The sequence below is a fragment of the Antechinus flavipes genome, chromosome 4 (assembly GCF_016432865.1).
Source record: "Antechinus flavipes isolate AdamAnt ecotype Samford, QLD, Australia chromosome 4, AdamAnt_v2, whole genome shotgun sequence".
Lineage (NCBI taxonomy): Eukaryota > Metazoa > Chordata > Mammalia > Dasyuromorphia > Dasyuridae > Antechinus > Antechinus flavipes.
This window is the reverse complement of record NC_067401.1, coordinates 385,472,219-385,492,121: the sequence shown is the minus strand read 5'-3', so window position 1 is coordinate 385,492,121 and position 19,903 is coordinate 385,472,219. Positions and strand designations below refer to the sequence as shown.

Here is a 19,903-nt window from a genome sequence, read left to right as displayed (position 1 = left end):
AAATCTTTGTAGCCATCACCTTTTATAGTAGCAAAGAATTAGAAACTGAGGAGATACCCATCAGTTGAAGAATGGCTGAACAAGTTATGATATATATGAATGTGGTGAAATACTATTGTGCTATAAGAAATGATGAGAAAGATGATTTCAGAAAATCTGGGAAGACATGAATGAACTGACATTGAGTGAAGTGAACAGAACAAGGAGAACAACTTTTGCAAAAACAATATTGCAAAGACAATTTTCGAAAAATGTTAGAATTCTGATCAATGCAACAATCAACCACTACTTCCCACTTCTGAAAGACAGTTGATAAATGTAGAGTGGTGATGGACTCTTGAGTACAGATTGAAACCTCTTTTTTTTTTTTTTTTTTGACATGGTCAATATAGGAATTTGTTTTTCTTGATCATCTATATTTATATCTGTGTATATAAGAACAGATAAAGATATGTAATTATAACATATGATATAAATATGCCCATATATTTTTAAAATATATTTTTATTAGAGGCAATCAGGATTAAATGACTTGCTCAGAATCATATAGCTAATAAAGTATTTGAGGCCAGATTTTTAACTCAGATCTCCCTGGCTCTGGAACCAATGTTCCATCCACTGTGCCCACTAGCTATCCTGACTATACATATTTATAACAAGGACTTTGCTTTCCTTGCTTTTTAAAGAAATGGGGAAGGGGAAGGAGTAAAAGAAAGAAAAACCAGATTTTTGTTGTATGAAAAAATAAAATCTAATTTTTAAAAATAAAATAAAATAAAAAGGTAGGTTAGAGGTTGATTGCAAAGAGCCTCTAAAGCTTTGTTAATTATTTTGTACTTGATTCTATGGAGCTTCTTATAGAGTTATAGGGCTTCTTAAATTTTTTTCTTCTTGTGATTCCCTTTTGCCCAAGAAATATTTATTCAACCCCAAGTATGTAAAATAAGTACAGAAATCAAGCATTCACTGATAATAAATCATAATTCTGTGACCCCCACATTCATTTAGGAGACGCTATCTGGGGTTATGACTCACATTTTAAGAAACTTTGCTCTAGATAATTAGGAGTTGGCTATTTAGAGTGGGGAAGATACTGAAGTCAGGGACACTAATTAAAAAACCTTTCATAATTAGGTTCCAAATTTTGTAATATTTTATAATTTAGTAATTTGTAATTACTTTAGAATTTCAATATTATTCAGCTTCACATGTTCTATATTCTATATACTACCCAGTGTTCTACCATTTAATGCTTCCCTTATTTAAAGCTTGTCTGTTAAAATACTATCTATTCTTTTATCCTGCTTGAAATACCACCCCCCTCCATGAAACCTTTCTTGATATCCTAATTAAAACTGAGTTTTCCTTCCTCTGAAGCTACATGGTACTTAACAGTTAGGTAATACAGTAGATAGAGTGCTGGGCCTGATTTCAAGAAGGCCTGACCTCAGATACTGACTGTGTGGCCTTGCTCAAGTCACTTAACTCTGATTCCCTCAGTTTCTTCAACTGTAAAATGGGGATAATAAAAATATCTACCTCTTATGGTTTTTGTGAGTCTCAGATCAGATATTTGTAAAGCACTTAGCACAGGGCCTGGCACAAAGTAAGTTCTATATAAATAAATACTTCTTTCCCCCTTCCCTATATACTTACCATATATGATTTTTAAAGTTATATTTTACTGTATCCTTGAACTTCTCCTCTACTGTGGACTGTAAAATGCCTTGACAGCTGGGAATTATCCCAAAAGAAATACCTCAAGGCCATAAAATACAGGGAATTTTTTGGCACTAAAAATATGCATTTATGAAAAAAAATATTAAAAAGCAATCCTCCCGCACCCTTGAGTGGCAGCATAGGATATTGCCTGGATAGAATGCTAGATCTGAAGGCCTAAATTCAGTCCTTCCATATTTATGGAAATTATTTAACCTCTTAGAATCTCAGTTTCATCATTTACAAATTGGAAATAATAATACCACTCTGTCTACCTCTCAGGACTCTTGTGAAACCCAAATGAGGTAACACCTAGAAGATTTCATTGCATTATAAAATTGTATATAATTTGCATATATGCAAATTCATCTATTATAAAATATTTTCACTTATAAAGAATTATATAAATATCAATTATTATTACTGCTCCACCCCTCTCAAGTGTAATACTCCGAGTGTCTGTCTAACTTATCCACCCCTAGTCCTAGCCCTAAGTCCTCACTCATTTCTAAATCCTTCTGCAGAAGAGACCCAGTTATTATATAGGGAAAGTGCTTTGCAAACCTTTGAGAACTAGAGAAATGAGAGCTGCTCTTCATAATCCTCAAACATGACTCTACTAATAGCTAATTATTTGGTTTTCTTGTCTCCAATATCTCCAATTCATCTTCCCACACAGCTTCTAGTTTAGGAAATGATAATTTAAAAAAAAATTATTTTCAATTCCAAATTCTCTGCATCCTTCCAGCCCATCCCCCATGCAATTGAAACGATAAGCAATATGATCATCATCATACTTGTGAAGTTATGCAAAACATGGAAATGATATCCTTAAAAATACATATCAAACCAAGCTCTCCATTACTCAAAAGTCTTTATTGGCTCCTCCTTTCCTCTAGAGGGGGATTCCTTAAGCTTTTTCCATTTGTGATCCTTTTTTGTCTGAGAAATTTTTATGTGACCCTGGGTATATAGATATATAAAATAGATATACAAATCAAATCTTTTCTGAAAATAAATCATAATTTCGTGACCCTTCACATTTAAGAAGGGATCAACAGGATCCTAGATGGGGTTATGAATCATAGTTTAAGAAGTTGGGCTCTGGAGGAAAATAAAAAATTCACAACCTGGTATTAAAAACCTTTCATAGTATGATTCCTATCTATTTTATACATTTATTTTATATTACTCTCCTTCACATACTCTCTAAAAAACTTGACCTATGTTGTCCTCCACTTGACATTTCATCCTCTATTTCCATATTTTTGTATAGGTGATCTCACTTGTCTAGAAATAATTGTGATTAATATTTATTTATATAGCACTTTAAAGTTAGTGGAGAACTTTACAAATAGCATTTTCCTAACAATTTTATGAGATAGATACCCAATTAAATGAAAACCCCTTGAGGAGTAAAGTCAAAGCACAAATAATATAGGTTTTTATACAAGTTCTTGGAGAGTAGAAGGATGGCTTTTTAGGATCTAAGATCAGAAGTTTGTTGTTGAGATGTTTTTCATTTGTGTCCAATTATTCATGACCCCATTTGGGATTTTCTTGGCAAAAATATTGGAGGGTTTGCCATTTCCTTCTTCAGCTCATTTTACAGGTGAGGAAACTGAGGCAAATTGGATTATGTGATTTGACCAGGGTCACACAGTAAGTATCTGAGGCTGAATTTGAATTTAGAATAATGGGTCTTTGTGACCCCAGACTTAATGCTACCTACTGAACTATATCTAGCTGTCATAGGTTCAGATCCCAGCTCTGCCATTTATAAAGATGACTGGACAAGTCCCTTCATTTTTCAGGGATTCAGTTTCCTCTTTTGTAAAATCCCATGACTATCTAGAATATCTACTGGAGATGGGTGGGGACGATTTTGTGAAGTACTGAGAATATAAAGAAAGGCAAAAAATATTTCCTTCCCACAAGAAGTTCACAATTAAATGGGAGAAGAAAACAATGAAGTAAATTCATGTGCAGGATAAAGTGGCAATCATTTCAGAAGGAAGGCTTAAATTAACATTCAAGAACTTGAAAAGCTTTTTTTTTTTTTTTTTTTTTTTTTCAGAAGGAGGGACTTTAAGTGAGACTTGAAAGAAGACAAGAGATAGAAGTGAGGACATAATAAAAGATGCTCAGAATCAAGAAGTGGAATATTGTGTATGAGGAACAACAAACAAGGAAGCCAGTTATAGGATGGCAGAGGATGTGGAAGTCTCAAATGATGTCATACAAATCCTAAAAGTCCTGCAGTAGTCATACCCTTCAAAAGCCCCAATCAATGGCTTATTCTCCTAGAATAAAGTTCTCTGGCACATTGTGTAGAATGTGCCCTGTTCTAAGCCTACCACTTATGGGCAGAGTCCAGATCTGAGAAAGATGCTTGACTTATATGGGTCCTTCAGGCTCCCCTCCTGGGAGCTGCTGGAAGGTAAGAATCCTAATAACAATGACTATCTTCCCCATCACAAGCACAAGCCAAGATAGGACATGACATGATATCATTGGTTCCCTTTGAAAATGAAGGACTAACAATAAGGGAAGCTCCCAGCAGGCAAGAAACTTGACTTTTAGCCTAAAAGCTTCTGGAGGGCACAAATTATTAACTCCATCTCCCCATTCCCATTAGACTAAGAACTCTTAGAGGGGAATGACTTCTTCCCTATCAGATTAGGAGTTCTCTGAAAATAGACATTGAATTTTCTTCTTCTGAATTCTCTCTTAGCACCCTGGGCAGGGTGCTGCACTTAGGAGTTGACTGACTTGTAACTTTATGGAGATAGAGAAGAGATAGTTTGGATTTTAACCATCCTTTAAGCACTACTAGAGTTTTTGGATCTTTTTTCTTTCCCTCTTCCTTCCCACTCCAGTCTGGCAATTTCTCTGAAAAACCAACATGGCTCCTCCTGGATCAGTGTTACTGTTGGCCAGCCACGTGGGGCTGTGGGGCCAGGGACTGAAGGAGGTTTTGTTCAGTGAAAGGGCGGCCAACTGAATTTCCAAACCACTGAAAGACGTTTTTCCCCTTTCCCTTACATATTTGTTCTTTGCTCTTTTTTCCAGAAAGACAATTCCGTTTTGGAGACAGAGGGCCAGCATAGCCCCCATTTGAAGGGTTAACAAATTCAAAAAGAATAAATGGGCCAGAATAATTGAGGAAGAAGAGAAAGCAGCTCTGGCTAGATTCTTTTCTGCTCCTTTGTCCTTCTTTACTTTTAGGGAAAGGAAAATCCTGAGAAGATACTTTCCTGAATATAAGGAAAGACTAGAAAAGGGGAGATCCAGTGATTCTCCTCTAAAACAGAGACATCCAATGATTTTTCTACAGAATAGCACTGGAAATATTCTTTCCATACCTCCTTTCCTCTCCTTCTTCTACATCTCCTTTCCTTTTCCTTCCTTGTCTTTCATTTTCCTCTTTTCCTTCTGCTTTCTTCTTTTCCTTCCTTCTTTAACCTCCTGTTCCTATTCCTTTCCTCCTCCACTTTTATCTTCTCTTCCTTTTCTTCCTCTTTTCATCCTGATTCTTTCTTGACTCCCTACTCTTAATCTTTAGCTCATTACCACAAAAGGTAACTCTTTCCCTTTCCAGATTCAAGATAGAAATCTGTTTAAACATTTACTTCACTATGTAAGCTATCTCTGTGTTCCCTAGAGGCACAAGGGTGGTAAAGTGGATAAAGTATTGGAACTGGAGTTAGGGAGATCCGAGTTCAAATCAGGTTTTAGATATTTACTGGCTATGTGTGCCCTGGCAAATCACTTTACCTCTATCTGCCTCAATTTCCTCAACTGTTAATGTATTTCACAGGATTGTTGAGAAGACCAAATGAGATATTTGCAAGAATGATTAGTATATACAGCAACAAGGAGATTATATGATAATCAACTGTGATGGATTTGGCTCTTTTCAACAATGGGGTGATTCAAGGCAATTCCATTAGATTTGGGAAGGAAAATGCCATTCACATCCAGAGAGAATTATGGAGACTAAATGTACATTGAAGCATAGTATTTTCCTTTTTTTTTGTTTTTTAAATTACTGTTGTTTTTTTGCTTGCTTGCAAAACTTGCTTGTTTTCCCCTTTCTCATGTTTTCTTTTTTCCCCTTTCATCTGATTTTTCTTGAATAGCATGATGAATATGAAAATATATTTAGAAGAATTGCACATGCTTAACCTATATTGGATTGTTTTCTGTTTACGGGAAGGGGATGGAGAGAAGGGAGAGAGAAAAATTTGGAATATAAGGTTTTGCAAAAGTTAATGTTGACAACCATCTTTGCGTGTATTTGGAAAAATAAAAAGTTATTATAAAAAAAAGAGTGCTTAATATAGTGCCTAGCACATAGTAGACACTTAATAAATCATTATTTCCTCCCTTATCCTGAGAGCAGGACTAAAAGTCATGACTAAAAATATAGGCAGATCAGACAAGAAAGGACATCAGCAAGGGAAACTATAAGGTACCTTCTCGATGAAAAGGGAAATAGTATTTTTTTTTTTTCTGGGTGGATGGGGCTATCTTTTTTTTTGCTGAGGCAATTGGGGTTAACTGACTTGCCCAGGGTCACACAGCTAGGAAGTATTAAGTGTCTGACTTCAGGGCCAGTGCACTAAGGATAAGTCTTATATGGAATTTGGCCCATTCTTTGATAGGCCAAGTCCTTAGTTTAGGCTTTTATTCTTCAAACATAACTCTAAATCTCCATATCTTTGCCTACCCCCATGCCATTTCCACCAGTTTAGAAGCTCCAATCAGGGCAATGATTATAGGTTTAAAGTTGGAAGGGACCTTAGAAGCTATGGAATCCAATACTTCATTTTATAGAGGAGAAAGCTAGGGCACTAAGAGATTAAGGGACCAGGGTCACATGACAAGTATCTGAGGAAGGGTTCAAACCCAAGTTCTGGACTCCAGATACATCATCCTGTTCATTCTAACACTGTCTCACGCTGCTCGGATACCAGGCAGAGTAGCAGGGGGAGCACTGAGAAGAAACAGGCCTAGAAAGTCTCAGGGGACTGGGAGGGCTGTGCTTTCTGCTTTGGCTCTCTGACATTCCATACCTCCACACCCAAGGACAAGCTGGATGTTCTGGCTCCAGCAGAGCCTCAGGAGCTGGACATTATGAGGTGAGACCTCCCCACCCCCACCTCCCAAGGCCAGAAGACCTGCCAGTTCTGGCTCTCACTCTTTTAGGCTCCACCCCATCTATCCTGGGCTCCAGACCCACTGCCTTAACCCTCCCTGGACCAGAAATATCCCTGGAAGAACTTCTGCAGGTGCTGACAATTCCCTGTCCTTAGGAAGAACATTTCTTTGTCAGCTTGGTGTTTGAGGAAGATGTACGTTTCACTGACTTCAGAGATTGTAGGTCTCCTGGTCAATGCAAGAGAGAGAAGAGAAGGTTAGAACTGGACAAGTGGATAGGTATTTTCTGAATAGCCAATATTAATAGGGTCTGAAACTGGAAGTCATGGGGGAGACTCTGAAAAGCAAAGAAATAAGACCCGTGTTTTCCCTCTTTGATTACACTGTCATAACTAATCACTCTATATGCTCATCCTACCACAGATGACCCAAGGAAGACTGCATCTGATTAAATAAAATCATCATCTTCTCCAGAAGTTGAAAAGGATCTTAAAAATCTGGACCCTTTGCACAGGACTGGATCTATGACAAGAACAAAGGTCATCTGACTTCTAAATCAGTGCTCCATCTCTTCCAAATGCTACAAATATTCCTTGAGCATCTCCTATGAGATCAGCACTAATAATAGGTGCTATGAAGAGCTATGTCCCCAAGGAGCTTACATCATAAGATCATGTATTCAGAACTAGAATTCAGAATCTATGACATGACCCTGGGACCAAGTCAATCATGTCAACTTGTTCCCAGAGTTTTTTTTTTCTCCTTTCAGGGATCTGAACAGAATTTGGAACCATATATCTTGTTTCTCAAGGACCAGGATTTCTCTTTTCCCAAACTCTGGCCAACTCAGCTCATCCTGCAGGTAAGGAACAATGAATAATCAGTTTCTCGCCATAAGGAGAGTCCTATGCTGTATGTAAATAACAATAAGAGTTATGTGTAGCAATTCAAAGAAACAATAACAGAGAGATGGATTTATATGTTATGTGTCAAGACTAAGGTAACAATAATAGAGAAAAGTAGCATGACAATTTTCAAGAAATGCATGTAGGAGCCATGTAGTAAATTTTAGGATCCTAGCTGTGGAACAGGGAGAAACCTTCAAGATCATCTCCAAGGATTCTTAATGTGGGGTCCAGAACCTTTTTTTTTTAAAAGCAATTGCATTTCAATAAATTAGGTTTGTTTTGTGATTTTTTTAGATTTTATGAAATTATTTTTTTTGAAAAGGATCCAAAGATGTTACCAGATAGCCAAAGAAGCCAAGATATAAAAATGTTAAAAATACTTGATCTAATACAATCTCCATGTCACCATTGGTGAAAACTGATGAAATGCTTTGCTCAGAGTTGTTCAGGGATAGTAAGTGAAAGTATCAAGATTTGAATTTAGGTCCTGTGACTCCAAGGTTAGCATTCTCTCTACTATACTATAAAGGCAAGTTCAATGAGGGCTCTCATGACTTGAAACCCCCCTTCCCCCCCTCCCCAGTCTGAATTAGGAGGTAGATGACCTGGTAACTAGGGAGATAAAGGTATGGGGCAAGAGATAAGCCCCCTTCAAAACCCATAGGAATCCCAACTGAGCCTCTGGAATGTTTTTCAGTTCCAAGCAACTCATGCCAACTATTTTTCCAGGAAGCCAGTTCCTCCTGGCAGGGATTTCCCTGAGAGCCTGAATAAGTCACATCCACGTGGCTGAAGGGAGGGGGAGAGGGGGGAAGGTGATGGAACTGAGGGCTGGGCTCAGGGCTTTGGCCAGACTGGCCGGGGAACGTGTTCCTGAAAGTCCCTGTCAGGGGCGGGTGGGCCAGCCAAAGCTGGTAATTCTGGGACCAGGATAAACTACCATGCAAATTAAAGAATAAGCATCTTCAATGAGAATTCCAGATGCCAATCCATTCCTGTGGATCCAGACACTCATTTTGTGCTTCAATGCAGGAACCTGGAGTCAGGACTGTCTACACTGTGACCAGGACCACCGCTCACACCCTGCTTCAGTTGAGTAGTTCACAGTGTCTTCTGACAGCCAGAGAAATTGTGATGATGCTGAGTGATGTGGAGATGCAATAATTATCCTAGTATTTCACAAATCTCCATAGCCAACCTGTGTCACCCTTAAGAAACCAAAGAGTAAAAAGATATGCGCAATGATAGAACATGTACAATCTATATCAAATTGCTTACTGTCTCAGGGAGGGGAGAGAGAAAATTTGGAACTTAAAAAATGAATGTTAAAAATTACTTTTACATGCAACAGGGGAAAATAAAAAGAAAAAACATGCAAAAAATATATGTCAAAGTTGAAAGCAAGTGTCCAAGTTGAAAGGGACATCAGATCACAGATCTAGAGTGGGAAGAAATCCTGAAGGAGAGCAAGACTAACCCTTTAATTTTACACAAGAGGTCCAGAGAGCTTAAACAATCTGTCCTGATCACACAGCACTAAGTGATGAGGGCAGGAGGCAAACCTAGCTTTTCCTGACTCCAGGTTCAGTACACTATACATCAGGCTACCCTGTCTCTGAGGCAGGCCAGAGGATTTCATCATGGAGCCCAATCCCCTTGATTTATAGCCAAGAAAGCTTAGCCTCAAAACTAGCTCAAGGTCTCATGGCTCCTGAAGTTGCAGAACCACAACTTGCACCAGTTTTTCTGACTTCAAGTTGTGATGTTTTTTGACTGAACCTCCTATACTTCATTCTGGGCTCTGGGGGGGGGGTAGCGAATGAGCCCCTGCCAGGGTCCTGTGCTGGTAGAAATCGGTGGGCACAATGGGGAGATACCAGGTGCCTGCTGGGCCATCAGGAGGAGAGCCACTGGGTGGTAAGGGCTCAGCTGGAGCTGGGCGGGGCGCCAGGTGCTTGCTGCAAATATGTTCTGAATTTTTGGCGCTGGGCTAGCGGTGGGACAAGGGGAGGGGAGGACCAAATGAAACGCATCTGGTGACCTGATTTTTGTTTTCTCCCTCCTGGCTGAAGGCCAGGAGCTGCTTCAGGGCTGTGGGTGCAGGAGACAGACTGGGCGGGCTGAGAAGCCAGAGAACTGATTTCTGCCCTGGTTTGGAAGTTGTTTCATTTCGTAAAAGGTCCCAGTTTTCTTACTGGCAACCCAATGAGGAAGGGAGGTGTGAACACACCCACACAGCCATGTGTACACGTAGACAGACACACGCACTCACTGCCCACACACATGAACAAATCTAAAACACATTCACATGAATGCCTACAGATGCAATTACATTCACTTAACCACACATTCATAAAACACAAACCCACAAATATTATAGGTATATGTAAATATTATATGTATATATGTATGTGTATTGTATGTGTGCATATATGTGTACACACACACATATATATATACATACATACTGAAAATTGCAATTTTTGAATCTGGGGCATTATGTACCAAAATGTATCTGAGAAGGCTGCTATGGGGGATTGGGGTTATTTGGGATGCAGCTACTGTGGTTTCCTATTTTAAATAATTATTCTTTTTTAAAAAAGCTTATCCCCCTTCCCCACAAATAATGCATAAAACCATTTTTAACCTTTTTTTTTTTTAAACAATTTTGAGTTCTAAATTCTCTCCCACTCCTCCTCTCCTCCCTAGGTCATTACTTTTTGCTAACTAGGTATGAAGCTCAGTTGTTTCTATGAAATGCCCTCTAAATTTCAGTGTCCTGGAACCAAGCTTACCCCGCTCACATATCATTTATTTGTACATAAATCCACATACACATAACTAAATACTAATGTGGAATATACAGATAAACAGATACATAGAAAAACAGATGTACGTCCTTAGAACTCTAGAACATTAACTTTGGAAGCAGCCATAGAGATCATGGCCAATGTTTGTAGAAGAGCATCTTTTTTTCTTGCCTTGATACATGATACCAGTGAAATCTCATCACTTGTCTTAGCCTCAGTTTCCTGTTCTGTAAAATAAAGGTGACCTTTGTATTAATACTTGAGAAGCCTCATAGCATAGTGGATAAAAGGTCTACCTTTTTGAGTCCTACCTCCAATATAGGGTAGCTGTAACCTTAGGAAGTCTCTTAACCTATCAATGTCCCAGGATTCTTTTTTTTTTCATTTGTTTTTTTCCAAGGCAATTGGGGTAAAGTGACTTGTCCAGAGTCATATAGCCAGTACATATCTGAAGTTGGATCTGAATTCAGGTGGCACTCTATTCACTTCACTCTCCAGCTGTCCATCATAAACTCATAAAGTGAAAATGGATGATAGAGTCATTTTAGTCCAACTTATTTCTTTGGAAGCTGAATGAACAATATAGTTCAGGATGGGGATGCTGCTTATTCAAAGTCATATAACTGGTTTGCGGAGGACTAAGCACTAGAACCCAGGTTTCCTAGCTTCTCACTTGGTATTCTTTCCACTCTGTGACCCTCCCTCCAATGTTTCTTTCTCTCCCTGCTCCCCTACAGGGTCCTACTCAAAAGGGAAAGGAACTAAGCGAGGGCCACTAGTCTGTCTGTATCTCCTATCCTCCATGACATTCACCTTCCAGTGAACTCCCAGAAATATTAGAGAATGTTACAGAGGCTTCTGGAGCCTCTTCCTTTTTCAAAGATGGGCTAAGGTCCAAGGATGGGAGTTTCGGTGTCCTTTCCTTCCCCACGGGTTAGTAGGACCTCTAGCCCTAGTGGACATTGGGCTGGCATATGACAAGGGGTGCCAGAGAATCCTGTTTGTTTGAGGCACAAGAGAGGCAATAGGGATAAAATAGAAGAGGCTTCCTTGTGGTACTGAGGTACCAAAAATAAGAGTTGGCAGGCTCAGACACTCTGGTGAGACAGAACTAGGGGAGATACATTTTCCAGACCTGTTTCTGGGCTGCTCCATGTGTTTTGGTTTCTGATGAACAGCATGGTCTCATTTCCTCTATGAAAAACAAGCCCTCCAGACATCCTATTCCTTGTAGGCTGCTGCAGTCCTGTTTGTCCTGTAGAAGAAACCCCTTTTCCTTTGATCTTTGTCTTACTGTGATAGATGGCCACTTGAAGCTGACCCTTAAGTCTTAAGCCAGGAAGACCTTCCTAAACAATCTGGTCTATCCCTTTCTTTCCATTTCAAGCAAATGCAGAACTCAGACATTACTCTGATCCATAATATGTCTTACTGGTCTACCAAAGTGATGTTAGCTGACTTTTAAGACCCAGCACTTTAGATGTATTATTTCATTTAGGTAGATAAAATAACTAGTTTTATCTTTATTTTACAGATGAACAAACTAAGTCCTGGAGATCATAAGAGAAACATTCATGGTCATGGAGGGAATGTCAGCACCTGGCTTCTGAGTTCTAATTCACTGCTGTTCCCACTAAACTCCATTGCTTTCCACTAGGGGTACTATTTATTCAGCATCTCTGGCTCTCAATGAAGCTCTTGTCCTTCCCACTTTGATTATAGGAGGGGGTTTTCTGAAACTGAAACAGGAGAATTTTATGTTGGACAAAGGCATTTTCTTGACAAGGTTAATTAGTTCTAAGTCTTGTCTGATGGATGAAGAAGGTAGCCTGGGCATTCATCTTTGAGTAGATGCCTCTTGGTTTGTTGCTGTCTAGACTAGAGGCAATGAGATGAACAAAAAGTCAGTTAGGTGACATAGTGAATAGACCTGGAGTCAGGAAAACCTGAGTTCAGGTATAACCTCAGATACTTGCTTGGTTGGTTGTGTGGTACTGGCCAAGTCACTTAACTGCTCTTTGCTTCAGTTAACTCACCTGTTGTTATTTGCCCTTTATTTTTATTTTTTATTTTTGCTGAGGCAATTGGAGTTAGTAACTTGCTCAGAGTCACACAGCTAGGAAGTGATAAGTGTCTGAGGTCAGATTTGAACTCAGGTCCTCCTGACTTCAGGACTGGTGCTCTATCTACTGCATCACCTAGTCCCCCTTTGTCCTTTATTTTTGAAGAGACTAATGACATCATGGGATAATGTCTTAACTTTTAAAGGGATTTGATTTTAAGTGAGGCAGAGTTGCAGTCATCAGCCTTACTTTGTCTTCTAGAATCAAAGAAATCTAATGGCAAGACAAAAGTAAAAATGACTGGCAATGGCCTGGGGTGCAGAGGATGGCTGTGGCATTTTTTATGTCTGACCAAGCTCTAAGCACTCCACAGAACCTGCTTCAGATGTTTTTCTTTTTAAAAGCTTTTTATTTTCAAAACATATGCACATAATTTTCCAACATTGACCCTTGCATAACCTTGTGTTCCAAATTTTCTCTTCCTTCTCCCCACTCCCTTCCCTAAATGGCAAGCAGTCCAGTATGTTATACATATTAAAATATACACGTAAAAATGGATGTTCAAACAAATATCTGTAAACATATTTATACAATTATCTTGCTGCACAAATAAAATCAGATCAGAAAGGAAAGAAAATGAGTAAGAAAACAAAATGCAAGCAAACAACATCAAAAAGAGTGAGAATGATATGTTGTGATATACATTCAGTTCCCACAGTTCTCTCCCTGGGTGTAGATGGCTCTCTTCAGCACAAGATCATTGGAACTGGCATTCAGCTGCTTTCATAACCATTGGAACAAATTGTTCTCATCTACCCATTCCTCTAAGGGAAATCTTCACATGCTTGGGATAGACCCAAGGGTTGGAGGCTTGTCATTTATCCTCAACCTGGTTTAGCCCCACTGCCAAAATAGTTTACCATGGTGTGGATGCTACATGTGCTGCAGATTCTTGGAGCCACAGGTGAATGTGGTCCAAACCAAATGTGGCCCAAACCAAGTAGACACCAAAAGTGGACGAGCAGCCCTGAAAAGAAGTCAACAAGTCCTTATACCAATAACTGGGGAAACAAGGATTTTCCTCACCCGTAAAATGGGAATGCTAATAGCTAAGGTTATTGTGAGTGTCAAATGAGATTACATATACGTAATACAAAAAGATATAACATGTATATGTATATACAGATGCATGCATATAAATATATGCACATGTGGTACATATGCATTACATTTATGCATATGTAGAAATGTGATACACATATATGTATATATAAAATCTCATTTGATCCTCAAACTGCATATATGTGTACATATACACATATTACTTATCAGTGTTTGGCACATAGTAGGTGTTATATAACTGCTCTCTAAAATAATGACAATTACTTTTGTTGTTTTTTGAATTTTATTTTATTTTTGAATAGCTCTAATAACTGGGGTGTTTTCCTTGTATAAAGTCAATATCTGCCTTTGTACAATTTCAACCCAGTGTAACTACTTTTGACTTTTTTTCATTTCATTCATTTTCATTTATTTTCAAATACTTACATGTACTCTTCCTTCTACAACCACCATCATCTCAAGTCTTTTCTGGGCTAACTGTTCTTCAACTCAACCTATAGCATCATGTGAGACTTTTCATCCTCTTGGTTGCCTGGAATCTATCAATGTCTTTCCTAAAATGTGGTGCTCTGAGCTGAGCACAATAGTCCACAAGAGCTTTGCTTGAGACAAAGTACAAAGGGACTTGGATGTTTTATGTCTCTATTGGTATAGTTTGAGATCACATTCACTTTTTTGATTGCCCTATTATTTTATACATTTCTATTGAGTGGAAAGGTCAAGGGAGCCTCCTGGATCTCCAAGAAAACTCCAAGCTACATCAAGAACAGGCTCTGGTGACAGAGAAGGATCTGATACTGTCTGTCTGTATTTTCCTGACTCCCTGACCTCCACCTCTACCCTACTCAGCATTCCACTGAACTTCAGTCCCTTTCTAAGTCAGTTAGGGCACAGATGCCAGTCTACGTGCTCCCAAGAGCTCACCAGACCAGCAATTACTGACAATTCTCTGGAAGGAAGGTGAGATAGAAAGATAATCCTAGGGAGGAAGGAGTACCATGAGAAGTCAAATTTAGCTGTCAAAGGAAGCAGCAATTGAAGCTTGACAAGAATGGATCATGTTAGAAGCAGGGCTTATTAATGGTCCCTCCAGCAGATTACAAATTTTGCTGCACTCTGGCATCTTTTGAATCAAGGAACCCAGAGGTACCCAATGGTCTTCTATTGTTCTCTAAGTAAACTGTCTCATTAAGTCCACCCATTACACCTCTCAGCGCAAGGCTGAGCTGATTATTACTTCTATTATTACTTCTGTTATACTTCCTTCCTTCCTTCTCTTCCATCCAGCCTCAAGAACTCTCAGGCTGCATGACAAACACTGTTTTTGAAACAAAATGGATAGATTGTGGGATGAGATTAGCATTAATGATGCTGATCTCAACTCTACAGAATGTGACTATGTCAGGATCTTTTAAATAATGATTTTCCCAGTATTTGCCAATTTTTAAAGCTCCAAGGCAACCAATCGATTCAATCTCCAAATTAGTCAAATCAGTGGGGGGAAAACTGAACAACAAACCCTACTATTTCCTTTACTGCCTTACTGATCTCATAGCACCTCAATTTTCTTAAAATGGAGGAAACTTAGGACTCATTTGATCTATCCTCCTTTCAGGAATGTTAAATCGTTTCACATCTAGATGAGACAAAGATCCAGAAACACTAAGTGATTTTGACGAAAGTCATACAGTCTGCTGTGCTTCTTTTCAAATTGACCAATTAGAACTAAACTAGCTCAGAATTAAACATAATCTCTGAAACTCATCTCAATTCCTTCATTTAAAATTGTTTACTCTTGCAGCATACAAGATGAACAATGCACTAGTCTTTTAAAGAATGATTCTCCTGCACCATTTGAATGACCAACTCTGAATGTGAGAAAAATCTAAATACCAAAGCAAAAGCATAAAGAGGGGAGCCTAATAATAATAACAACAATTAACATATCTACAGTACTTACTATGTGCCAGGCAGTGTGCTATATGTTTATAATTATTATCTCATTTGAGCTCACAGCAATCTTGTAATTAGGCAGATTTAAATGAAGTGACTTTTCTAGTATCTCATAAACATACAGGCCTGGATTTGAAACTCAAATCTTGTTGTCTCTAGGCTCAATGCTTTATCCACTCACTGTACTGTGTCATTGCCTCAAATTCCTATTTTAGGGAACAGCTTAGGTGGCACAGTGGATAGAGCACCAGCCCTGAAGTCAGGAGGACCTGAGTTCAAATGTGATCTCAGACACTTAACACTTCTTGGCTGTGTGACCCTGGGCAAGTCACTTAACTCCAATTGCCTCAGCAAAAAAAAAAAAAAAAAAAAAAAAAAATCCTATTTTAAGAGTAGGATTCTTTCACCAAAGTCCTTTTCTAGCAGTTCATTGTAGGTGTGGAGGTTACTCTGGGCTCTTAAAAGCTATGCCAGCAGATCGCATGCTCTGGAAAGCTGTTTCTCCCTGGAAAGGAAATCCTAGCTAAAGCATTTGTCAGTTATCTGCGTTATGGTCCCATTAAGTCATCAGCAGTAGGCCAGCTATTGGATAATGAACACTTACAATTTACAACTGGAAGGGTTTAGCCATGGCAACCTATGGTAACTCATGAAACAAAAAACACAAGATGACTTTTGATATTGAATTCTGTTTCTGTAGTGATGTTGGCCAAGAAGTGAGAAAGGGAGCAGACAGTGCCGAGAATCACACAAGTTTTAGGTCATATAGAAATATTAAAGACATGCGATGAAAAGAGCCATCCACATCCAGAGAGAAAATTACGAAGACAGAATATGAATCATAGCATAATATTTTCACCTTTTTTGTTGTTTGCTTGTTTTTTTCTTCTTATTTTCCCCCTTTTGATCTGATTTTTCTTGCACAGCATAATAAATGTGGAAATTTATTTAGAAGAATTGCATATATTTAAACTATATTGGATTATTTGCTTTCCAGGGAAGGGAGGGAGCAGAGGAGGGAAGGAGAAAAATTTGGAATACAAGATTTTGTAAGGGTGAATTTTGAAAACCATCTTTGCAGGTATTTTGAAAAATAAAGATATTATTTTAAAAAAAGAAACATTAATTTACCTGTTTATATCATAAATCTAAAATCCTTCCCTACAGCAACAAACTGAAGTACTTCAGAAGGAATCCAATCTAAGTGAAACTAGCATTGTTACTTATAAATGAAAGTAGATCATAAAAAGAAGTTATAGATAAGAGGAAGAATTGCTGGTAGTTTTTTTTTTTTCTGGGAGAAGCAAATTGGTAAATGGGCAGGGTGAATTTTTTTCACCATTCAAAAGTCAACAAGAAATGATATTTAACAGGATATTTGGTCACCTCAGTTTTCAGTGTTTATGACAGACACAAGCAATAAAACCATCTTGAAGATAATGGCAGTACCTCATACATTTTTGTTACAGAGAATGAGGAGATAGAGAAATTCAATGAAAAACTCAGTAACACACTCACTGTGAATCAAAATACCTTTAATATTCGCTTGCTTCAATGTAAATATTAGTGTGGAGAAAAAATGTTAGATAATAATGCTCAAAATTAAGGAGAAAGGTACTAACACAGATATAGTTTATCTCTATTTCCTGTGGAAGTATAATCAATAAATTATAGTCTATGATTTTAGTGGAATACTATTATACTATGAGAAATAACAAGCAAAATGATTTCAAAAAAAGCTTAAAAGACTGCTATGAACTGATATAAAGTGAAGTGAAGAGAACCAGGAAAACATTGTACCAAGTAAGAGAAATGATATAACAAAGATCAACTATGAAAGAATTAGCTACTCTGGACAATTACAAAGAATTTATGATGAAAAAATGCTATCCAACTTTCCACCAATAAGAGGAAATTAAAGAAATAATAATAATAATAATAACTTTGCCCAACTTTATGTCAATAAATTTGATAACCTAAGTGAAATAGATGACTACCTCCAAAAATATATAGGCTTCCCAGATTATCAGAGGAGGAAGAAAATTGCTTAAATAGTCCCATTTCAAAAAAAGAAATACAACAAGCTATTAATCAACTCCTTAAAAAAAAATCCTCAGGACCAGATGGATTTACATGTGAATTCTACCAAACATTCAAAGAACAATTAGCCCCAATGCTATATAAACTATTTGAAAAAATAGGGAATGAAGGAGTCCTACCAAATTCCTTTTATGACACAGACATGGTACTGATACCTAAACCAGGTAGATTGAAAACAGAGAAAGAAAATTGTAGACCAATCTCCCTAATGAATATTGATGCTAAAATCTTAAATATGATATTAGCAAAAAGACTACAGAAAATCATCCCCAGGATAATACACCACAATCAAGTAGGATTTATGCCAGGAATGCAGGGCTGGTTCAATATTAGGAAAACTATCAGTATAATTGGCCATATTAATAATCAAATTAACAAAAACCATATGATCATCTCAATAGATGCAGAAAAAGCATTTGATAAAATCCAACATCCATTTCTATTAAAAACTCTTGAGAGTATAGGAATAAATGGACTTTTCCTTAAAAGAATCAGTAGCATCTATTTAAAACCAGCAGTAAGCAGCATATGTAACGGGGACAAACTTCAACCATTCCAATAAGATCACGAGTGAAACAAGGTTGCCCACTATCACCATTACTATTCAATATTGTCTTAGAAATGCTAGCTTTGGCAATAAGAGTTGAGAAAGAGATTAAAGGAATAAGAATAGGCAATGAGGAAACCAAATGATCACTCTTTGCTGATATGATGGTATACTTAGAGAACCTCAGAGATTCTATTAAAAAGTTATTAGAAACAATCCACACCTTTAGTAAAGTTGCAGGATACAAAATAAACCCCCATAAGTCATCAGCATTCTTTTATATCACTAACAAAACCCAACAGTTAGTTACAAAGAGAAATTCCATTTAAAGTAACTATTGATTGTATAAAATATTTAGGAATCTACCTGCCAAGGGAAAATCAGAAACTTTATGAGCAAAACTACAAAACAATTTCCACACAAATTAAGTCTCATCTAACCAACTGGAAAAATATTAAATGTTCTTGGATTGGGTGAGCAAATATAATAAAGATGACAATACTACCTAAACTAATCTATTTTTTTAGCACTATACCAATCAGACTCCCAAAAAACTATTTTGATGACCTAGAAAAAATAACAACAAAGTTCATATGGAAAAACAAAAGGTCAAGAATTTCAAGGGAATGAATGAAAAATAAAATCAAATGAAGGTGGCTTAGCTGTACCAGATCTAAAATTATATTATAAAGCAGCAGTTACTAAAACCATCTGGTATTGGCTAAGAAATAGACTAATTGATCAATGGACTAGGTTAGGTTCAAAGGACAAAAAAGCCAATAACTTTAATAATCTAGTGTTGGACAAACCCAAAGACCCCAGTTTTGGGGATAAGAATGCATTATTTGACAAAAATTGCTGGGAAAATTGGAAATTAGTATGGCAGAAACTAGGCATTGACCCACACTTAATACCATACACCAAGATAAGGTCAAAATGGGTTCATGACCTAGGCATAAAGAATGAGATTATAAATAAATTGGAAGAGCATAGGATAGTTTACCTCTCAGACCTGTGGAAGAGGAAGGAATTTATGACCAAAGAACTAGAGATCACTATTGACCACAAAATAGAAAATTTTGATTATCTCAAATTGAAAAGTTTTTGTACAAACAAAACTAATGCAAACAAGATTAGAAGGGAAACAATAAAATGGGAAAACATTTTTACAGTCAAAGGTTCTGATAAAGGCCTCATTTCCAAAATATGTAGAGAACTGACTCTAATTTATAAGAAATCAAGCCATTCTCCAATTGATAAATGGTCAAAGGATATGAACAGACAATTCTCAGATGAAGAAATTAAAACTATAGCCATATGAAAATATGCTCCAAATCATTATTAATCAGAGAAATGCAAATTAGGACAACTCTGAGATACCACTACACACCTGTCAGATTGGCTAGAATGACAGGGAAAGATAATGAGGAATGTTGGAAGGGATGTGGGAAAACAGGGACACTGATACATTGTTGGTGGAATTGTGAACACATCCAGCCATTCTGGAGAGCAATTTGG

The 19,903-nt window shown here is 37.6% G+C and overlaps 1 long non-coding RNA gene across 1 annotated transcript; it reads left to right on the top strand.

The window, feature by feature from the left end:
- The first annotated feature begins 7,038 nt into the window (after positions 1-7,038).
- On the top strand, positions 7,039-9,520 carry LOC127559965 (uncharacterized). The gene is made up of 3 exons (XR_007953238.1): positions 7,039-7,421; positions 7,652-7,744; positions 8,823-9,520. It is a non-coding gene; the product is annotated as an uncharacterized LOC127559965 (long non-coding RNA).
- Positions 9,521-19,903: the final 10,383 nt, after the last annotated feature.